This window comes from Oncorhynchus clarkii, chromosome 10, assembly GCF_045791955.1.
Source record: "Oncorhynchus clarkii lewisi isolate Uvic-CL-2024 chromosome 10, UVic_Ocla_1.0, whole genome shotgun sequence".
In the NCBI taxonomy this organism is placed as follows: domain Eukaryota; kingdom Metazoa; phylum Chordata; class Actinopteri; order Salmoniformes; family Salmonidae; genus Oncorhynchus; species Oncorhynchus clarkii.
In genome coordinates, this window is record NC_092156.1 from 47,376,411 (window position 1) to 47,386,172 (window position 9,762).

The 9,762-nt window shown below is 42.3% G+C and overlaps 1 non-coding gene across 1 annotated transcript; it reads left to right on the forward strand.

The window, feature by feature from the left end:
- The first annotated feature begins 2,567 nt into the window (after positions 1-2,567).
- Positions 2,568-2,649, forward strand: trnas-gcu (transfer RNA serine (anticodon GCU)). The gene has a single exon. It is a non-coding gene; the product is annotated as a tRNA-Ser (tRNA).
- The last annotated feature ends 7,113 nt before the right edge of the window (positions 2,650-9,762 follow it).

The window sequence follows — 9,762 nt, forward strand, 5'->3', positions numbered from 1 at the left end:
CATCACATTGTTGTTCAAACAATTCGTATTAAACGTGTGCCTTACGCATCCTACATAAATGCCATACATTCACCATTTCTGAGAACAAAAAAGAAGGGATTCACAGCAACAACAAAAAAGGGGAGCACAATGGAAGGTGCGAACCTGTACGGTAACCGATAGAAGGCTATAGATTTGAGATATATTGTTGAAAACAATTATATATGAACATCAACCGCTGCTTTTCATTGCTGACCAGCAGATGTCACTAATGTCCATTGTGTTTAAAACTCTGCGTAATGAACCGTTTTTTGGCACAATTTGGTGAAAGCCCCAAAGGCTTCAGAAAGCCTCGGTTTCACATCACTAGGTAGCCTAATGACTATAAACTTGATCTATTTGTGGACGAGTCTGAACGTCAAATTGCGAGCTCACTATCCTTCTTCGGTGGGGTTTAAAAGCAGTCGGCATCCAATGTAAATACTGCATTACCGCCACATACTGGACGGGGTTTTGAGCGAGGAAAAACATCATACAAAATACAAAAATAGACACATCCTGTTGTGGAAAAAAGTACCCATTAATCATACTTAAGTAGAACTAAAGATCTTAATATAAAATGACTAAAGTTAAAGTCACCCAGTAAAATCCTACTTGAGTATTTGGTTTTAAATATACTTAAGTATCAAAAGTAAATGTAATTGATAAAATATACTTAAGCATCGAAAGGAAAATTATAAATACTTTCTAATTACTTATATTAAGCAAACTAGACGGCACAATTTTCTTGTTTTTTAAATTTACCGATAGCCAGGGGCACTCTTCAACCCTCAGACATAATTTACAAATGAAGCATGTGTTTAGTGACTCCGCCAGATCAGAGGCAGTAGGGATGATCAGGGATGTTCTCTCGATAGGTGTGTGAATTAGACCATTTTCCTGTCCTGCTAAGAATTAAAAATGTAACGAGTACTTTTGGGTGTCAGGGAAAATGTATAGAGTAATTTTCATTTTCATCATTTTCTTTAGGAATGTAGTTAAGTAATAGTATTTATTTTTATTTCACCTTTATTTAACCAGGTAGGCTAGTTGAGAACACGTTCTCATTTACACCTGCAACCTGGCCAATATAAAGCAAAGCAGTTCGACACAAACAACAACACAGAGATACACATGGAATAAACGGCTGCACAGTAATGTCTCTTATCAATGGCGGTTATGATGATATCGTTTAGGACCTTGAGCGTGGCCATGACCAGATCTGAAACCAGATTGCATAGCGGAGAAGGTACGGTGGGTTTCGAAATGGTTGGTTAGAAAGGCAGCGCAGGATAGATATAGGTCTGTAGCAGTTTGGGTCTAGAGTGTCAAAAATATAAATAGTAAAGTAAAGTACAGATATCCCCGAAAACTACTTAAGTAGTACTTTCAAGTATTGTTACTTAAGGACACGTCACTGGACACATCAACAAACAAAACCCATCCCACTCCTTCAGTCACTGTCCAATCCAAAACAAGACCCTGTGAAGGATGAACAGTTATCGACACGATTCCTTGCAAGACCTCGGCTGTGAGTGTGAAATCATGAAAACCCTCAAAAAATGTTCAGTCTGCTTGTGCTGTACAGTTTTTGACCATTGCAATAGATGATACCAAAAACAATAACAGCAGACTGACTTGTTGGAAAGGTGGCACCCTATGATGGTGCCACGTTGAAAGTTACTTAGTTCTTCAGTAAGGCCATTCTACTGCCAAATGTTTGTCTATGGAGATTGCATGGCGGTATGTTCAATTGTATACACCTGTCAGAAACGGGTGTGGCTGAAATAGCTGAATCCACTAATTTGAAGGGGTGTCCACATACTTCTGTATATATGGTGTATAACCTCCGCTGGCATTCGATACTCATCCCATTGGCAAAAATATACTTGCCACATGACCAAATCTGTTTTACTTATGACACTGATTGGATTTATTATGCATAAGGCTCTTACAGGGTATCTCATAGACAACATTCTGTCTTGTAGAGGTCGTGAGAGGACACTTTCCTGATTCAAACAAACGCTATTTTCTGGCAGACATAGAATTCAATCCAATTCAACATCGGGTTTCTAAGAAGAAATGGAGCCAATATTTCTGTAAGGTCCATATATCTCTCCAAAACAAGTCCTATTGTGAATTTTACAACAAATGTAATGGACTCAACTTAACTAACACACTTTGATGTACAGCCTATTAAATACTGCACGTTATTACAATGATAAAGATTTAAACTTTTTAGCTTACTGTACAGTGACCATTCAATCAATAAATGTGAGTTTAAAAAAACTGCCATAGCTCTGTTGTGCAAAGACTGCTGACAGCTAGCTAGCATTTCCGTCAAATGTTCCGCTGACGCCTACCTTGCACACTGCACAGTGGCAACTGACTGAGATGAGGCTGCTTTTCCCACCTTAGAATTTTGTATAAATCTATAGCTACATTAGCTTTACTACGGTAGCTAGTAAACCGATGCAAAGACGTCTAAAAGTTAAACAGTGAAGCATTTAAATGTATATAAACTGATATTTTCCGCAATGACTTTAACTGACGAGGTGGCCGAGTGGTTAAGGCGATGGACTGCTAATCCATTGTGCTCTGCACGCGTGGGTTCGAATCCCATCCTCGTCGATAAATATTTTTCCAACAATTACTTTTGTAGGTGTTGTTTCGTATCTACGACCGTGTGCAAAAAGTACTTTACATGTGAATTATAACAGCATTTATTTATAATATGAATTACAAAAGCAAGACAGGCGAATAGCTTTATACAGCCTGGTAATTTAGGCTAGTACTGGGCATGCTGCATTTCCATGTAAAAAGCCCCATAAGTACTAACTTGAAGTTGATGGGAGCACATAATATTTATTGTGAAATGAAAGCTAAAATTCCATATGTTTTGGGGGGATTTTGTCGGTCCAAATCTGAACCAAATATATAAAATGTCCAACCATTTTCCATCCTAAAAGTTTGGAATAAGCAAAGGCTTTCATTTCTTGTCAGATGGGAAAGGGGTCTTAGAAAACATCTACCAGAAAAAGTCTTAAAAGCTATTAGAAATATATCAAAACACAATAATGTTGAAGTAAAGACCCCTGTCAACTAATAACAACATGTATATTTATTTAGTGTTGTAGTACGAGTCCGGTCTCAATACCACATTTTGAATCTCTTGGTCTTGTCTCAGTGTCGGTCGTAACTCGGTTTCGGACAGCGAGGACTCGTAATTACATCTGGAGACCAGCCGAGAACAGCGTACTAAAAAACTCATAATTATCAGCTTCCATTCAGTAAGCGCATAACACTGTTTCGCCAGTGCAAATATATACACTCCTTCCTAAAACATTCCTACCTGAACAGTCTTTATATCGATTATAGACATGTTTGCGCAGTGGCGAACCTTTTGGACCAAGGCCTTCAGCGTGTGACAGGTTCATGATGCTGAAATGACATGAACGGTAATACCAACACTTATGTAAAGTAGCGATCCGTGGGTAAAATCACTGGGGAAGCCAGTAAAAAAAAAGGCATATTACAACCTGTGTTGGGATAATTGCGTTGTTTGCTCTATAATCCTGTTAGTTCATATGATTAAATGCCAAGACAATAAGAATACAATAAGAATAAATTGAACCACACGTTTGTTTCATCACAAAACTAAAGAACAACCTCTGTCCGGTGAAGTCCACAAAGGATATGGCATGTAACAGACAGTTAGTTACATGACCTACATGACCCACAGCATGGTCAAGCAAGTTAATGTTTCCCTCATTTTTGGACCACTAAACAACTATTAACTTAGAACCACAGCGAGATGCCGCAAGTCACAAAGAAAACAGCATCGTTTCATCTTCAACATTTCAACGTCATCAAATCACCTATGCTTAGTGTAGTACAGTGACAACAAAAAGATACCATTAAACAATATAGTCCAATCAACATAAACTTAAAATGATGTGTCTGTCCATGGTTCTGATTTATGTGTGTGTGGGTGTGCATGCTTGCAAGTAGAAAAACATGTTGACTCACCCTACTTGTAGAGAAATGCCAATGCCATCCTCCTCCCTTTCATGTTGCCAAAACTGTCTATCACTATGTCATACACTATATGCTTTTATTGTTTGTTGTCCTAGGATACCTGTATAAAATGCTTGCTCGCTAGCCTAACTTCCTTTCGTGGGCCACTTTAGCTAGTTAACATTAGCCTTCTACATCTACTAGATTTTTATTTTATTTTATTTATTTTTTTATTTATTTCACCTTTATTTAACCAGGTAGGCTAGTTGAGAACAAGTTCTCATTTGCAACTGCGACCTGGCCAAGATAAGGCATAGCAGTGTGAACAGACAACACAGAGTTACACATGGAGTAAACAATTAACAAGTCAATAACACAGTAGAAAAAAGGGGAGTCTATATATACATTGTGTGCAAAAGGCATGAGAAGGTAGGCAAATAATTACAATTATGCAGATGTAAAGGTAGAGATATTGGTGTGCAAAAGAGCAGAAAAATAAATAAATAAAAACAGTATGGGGATGAGGTAGGTGAAAATGGGTGGGCTATTTACCAATAGACTATGTACAGCTGCAGCGATCGGTTAGCTGCTCAGATAGCAGATGTTTGAAGTTGGTGAGGGAGATAAAAGTCTCCAACTTCAGTGATTTTTGCAATTCGTTCCAATCACAGGCAGCAGAGAACTGGAACGAAAGGCGGCCAAATGAGGTGTTGGCTTTAGGGATGATCAGTGAGATACACCTGCTGGAGCGCGTGCTACGGATGGGTGTTGCCATCGTAACCAGTGAACTGAGATAAGGCGGAGCTTTACCTAGCATGGACTTGTAGATGAGCTGGAGCCAGTGGGTCTGGCGACGAATATGTAGCGAGGGCCAGCCGATTAGAGCATACAAGTCGCAGTGGTGGGTGGTATAAGGTGCTTTAGTGACAAAACGGATGGCACTGTGATAAACTGCATCCAGTTTGCTGAGTAGAGTGTTGGAAGCAATTTTGTAGATGACATCACCGAAGTCGAGGATCGGTAGGATAGTCAGTTTTACTAGGGTAAGTTTGGCGGCGTGAGTGAAGGAGGCTTTGTTGCGGAATAGAAAGCCGACTCTTGATTTGATTTTCGATTGGAGATGTTTGATATGGGTCTGGAAGGAGAGTTTAGAGTCTAGCCAGACACCTAGGTACTTATAGATGTCCACATATTCAAGGTCGGAACCATCCAGGGTGGTGATGCTGGTCAGGCGTGCGGGTGCAGGCAGCGAACGGTTGAAAAGCATGCATTTGGTTTTACTAGCGTTTAAGAGCAGTTGGAGGCCACGGAAGGAGTGCTGTATGGCATTGAAGCTCGTTTGGAGGTTAGATAGCACAGTGTCCAAGGACGGGCCGGAAGTATATAGAATGGTGTCGTCTGCGTAGAGGTGGATCAGGGAATCGCCCGCAGCATGAGAAACATCATTGATATATACAGAGAAAAGAGTCGGCCCGAGAATTGAACCCTGTGGCACCCCCATAGAGACTGCCAGAGGACCGGACAGCATGCCCTCCGATTTGACACACTGAACTCTGTCTGCAAAGTAATTGGTGAACCAGGCAAGGCAGTCATCCGAAAAACCGAGGCTACTGAGTCTGCCAATAAGAATACGGTGATTGACAGAGTCGAAAGCCTTGGCAAGGTCTATGAAGACGGCTGCACAGTACTGTCTTTTATCGATGGCGGTTATGATATCGTTTAGCACCTTGAGCGTGGCTGAGGTACACCCGTGACCAGCTCGGAAACCAGATTGCACAGCGGAGAAGGTACGGTGGGATTCAAGATGGTCAGTGATCTGTTTGTTGACTTGGCTTTCGAAGACCTTAGATAGGCAGGGCAGGATGGATATTGGTCTGTAACAGTTTGGGTCCAGGGTGTCGCCCCCTTTGAAGAGGGGGATGACTGCGGCAGCTTTCCAATCCTTGGGGATCTCAGACGTTATGAAAGAGAGGTTGAACAGGCTGGTAATAGGGGTTGCGACAATGGCGGCGGATAGTTTCAGGAATAGAGGGTCAAGATTGTCAAGCCCAGCTGATTTGTACGGGTCCAGGCTTTGCAGCTCTTTCAGAACATCTGCTATCTGGATGTGGGTAAAGGAGAACCTGGAGAGGCTTGGGCGAGTAGCTGCGGGGGGGGGGGGGAGCTGTTGGACGAGGTTGGAGTAGCCAGGCGGAAGGCATGGCCAGCCGTTGAGAAATGCTTGTTGAAGTTTTCGATAATCATGGATTTATCGGTGGTGACCGTGTTACCTAGCCTCAGTGCAGTGGGCAGCTGGGAGGAGGTGCTCTTGTTCTCCATGGACTTCACAGTGTCCCAGAACTTTTTGGAGTTGGAGCTACAGGATGCAAACTTCTGCCTGAAGAAGTTGGCTTTAGCTTTCCTGACTGACTGTGTGTATTGGTTCCTGACTTCCCTGAACAGTTGCATATCGCGGGGACTGTTCGATGTTAGTGCAGTCCGCCACAGGATGTTTTTGTGCTGGTCGAGGGCAGTCAGGTCTGGAGTGAACCAGGGGCTATATCTGTTCTTAGTTCTGCATTTTTTGAACGGAGCATGCTTATCTAAAATGGTGAGGAAGTTACTTTTAAAGAAAGACCAGGCATCCTCAACTGACGGGATGAGGTCAATGTCCTTCCAGGATACCCGGGCCAGGTCGATTAGAAAGGCCTGCTCACAGAAGTGTTTTAGGGAGCGTTTGACAGTGATGAGGGGTGGTCGTTTGACTGCGGCTCCGTAGCGGATACAGGCAATGAGGCAGTGATCGCTGAGATCCTGGTTGAAGACAGCGGAGGTGTATTTGGAGGGCCAGTTGGTCAGGATGACATCAATGAGGGTGCCCTTGTTTACAGAGTTAGGGTTGTACCTGGTGGGTTCCTTGATGATTTGAGTGAGATTGAGGGCATCTAGCTTAGATTGTAGGACTGCCGGGGTGTTAAGCATATCCCAGTTTAGGTCACCTAACAGAACAAACTCTGAAGCTAGATGGGGGGCGATCAATTCACAAATGGTGTCCAGGGCACAGCTGGGAGCTGAGGGGGGTCGGTAGCAGGCGGCAACAGTGAGAGACTTATTTCTGGAGAGAGTAATTTTCAAAATTAGTAGTTCGAACTGTTTGGGTATGGACCTGGAAAGTATGACATTACTTTGCAGGCTCTCTCTGCAGTAGACTGCAACTCCTCCTCCTTTGGCAGTTCTATCTTGACGGAAGATGTTATAGTTGGGTATGGAAATCTCAGAATTTTTGGTGGCCTTCCTGAGCCAGGATTCAGACACGGCAAGGACATCAGGGTTAGCAGAGTGTGCTAGAGCAGTGAGTAAGACAAACTTAGGGAGGAGGCTTCTGATGTTGACATGCATGAAACCAAGGCTTTTTCGATCACAGAAGTCAACAAATGAGGGTGCCTGGGGACATGCAGGGCCTGGGTTTACCTCCACATCACCCGCGGAACAGAGAAGGAGTAGTATGAGGGTGCGGCTGAAGGCTATCAAAACTGGTCGCCTAGGGCGTTGGGGACAGAGAATAAGAGGAGCAGGTTTCTGGGCATGGTAGAATATATTCAGGGCATAATGCACAAACAGGGGTATGGTGGGGTGCGGGTACAGCGGAGGTAAGCCCAGGCACTGGGTGATGATGAGAGAGGTTGTATCTCTGGACATGCTGGTTGTAATGGGTGAGGTCACCGCATGTGTGGGGGGTGGGACAAAGGAGGTAACAGGGGTATAAAGAGTGGAACTAGGGGCTCCATTGTAAACTAAAACAATGATAACTAACCTGCACAACAGTATACAAGGCATATTGACATATGAGAGAGACATACAGCGAGGCATACAGTAATCACAGGTGTTGAATTGGGAGAGCTAGCTAAAACAGTAGGTGAGACAACAGCTAATCAGCTAGCACAACAACAGCAGGTAGAATGGCGATTGATTAGGCAGAGAGGGTCGGATTAACTACACACAGAGCCTAAGTGCGGCTGGGGCCGACAGATAAAACATAAACAAGCAGAATGGATTGATGATCTAGCTTGAACTTCCATCTTCTCAGGCCAAGAGCACAGCAATGTATGAATTAATGGTTGGATCAGAATCACTGTTATAATCACTGGCCAGTATGGAGAATTAAGTAAAACCACAAGTCCAAATCCTTATCTCCATCCATGGCTAATTTAGGAAAGGGCCAATTTTAGCTAGCTAGCTAGCCACCAGAGTACAACAACACAACGAGATGCAACAATTCAAGTTGTTTCTGTCAATGACATTATGTTCCCAATGCAATTTGATAGGCGAATCCAAACGGGCTTCCCTTGACACTTTTTTTGGTGCGCCAGGACCACTCACTCATTTTAGCTCAACGATGATTGGTTATAATTATATATTTTTTTTTATCAAGGGAGACCAAATGCTCGCTGGCTTCCCTTGCATTCAATGCTATGGGCATCAACAATGTTATACTCGTTTGGACAGTTTTGTTATATTTTATATTTCAGTCTTCTGTGACGTCTGTATAAAGTGGAATTTTGGGATGCAACCTCAAAATTGAATACATTTCAACTCTATATCTGACATGGTACAGGTGTCTTCTTTTTTTAAGCCCATAACCATGTGTGTGAGGTGTATACTTTTGCTTCAAAGTTGATTTGTTTAAGAGTACCAATAATCACTCTGTGTGACCCTGATTCAGCCCAATGTAGTAAAAGGTTAACTTGTTGTTGAAAGTTATTCTTGAAAAGGGAGAAGCTAACAAATTAGCAACAACATCCTCTTCGACAACACCTGCTACGGCCGCTGCAAACTAGCCTACAACAAAAGATAGATAGCTAGACCGGGGAAAACTACTGCTCACTATTGTGCAGTGCCCCTTTGACCTTAAAGAAGGCAAAAGTTTTCATTCGTTTTTTGTAAAAAACGGTCCCAACCATTACATGTCAAAATGTGATTGGTTGATTCCACTGTCACTCCAAAATGTTGCTCTAATACAGGGCAAGATGCCTTCTATTTAGCTTCTGAAGGCCTAGCCAATAGCTGACTTAGCTAGCTAGATTTATCTTCCCGGTGTCACGCCCTGACCTTAGAGAGCCATTTTATTTCTCTATTTGGTTAGGTCAGGGTGTTATGTGGGGTGGGCATTCTATGTTTTGTTTTCTAGGTTTCTTTATTTCTATGTTTTGGCCGGGTATGGTTCTCAATCAGGGACAGCTGTCTATCGTTGTCTCTGATTGGGAATCATACTTAGGTAGCCCTTTTTCCCTCCTTTCAGTGTGGGTAGTTAACTTTGTTAGAGGCATCATAGACCTGTTAAGCTTCACGGTGGTTTGGTATGGTTTTTGTTGGCCACGTTCTAATAAAAAGGAATATGTACGCTCACCACGCTGCACCCTGGTCCACTTCTTACGACGCCCGTGACACCCGGATCCTGATTGGAACTTTTTTTCTCTTCAGTGTTAACACTTTCCTTTTAAAAAAACTGAAGAGATTAAATCAGAACATCATTGAAAAGAATAGCATAATATTTGTTATTTTATAGCCCTTCTCTGAAGGTGTAGAAGGCCCTCATTCTTCCCCACTTTTTTGGGTTAGTGATCATTTGTGTCTAAAGAATATATATATTCTTCTAAAATATGAACACAGAAATAATGGACATTTTGAACTCTTATGGTGGCGATTTGACAGAATTACAATCATGATCTTGAATTGGACTCACATTTT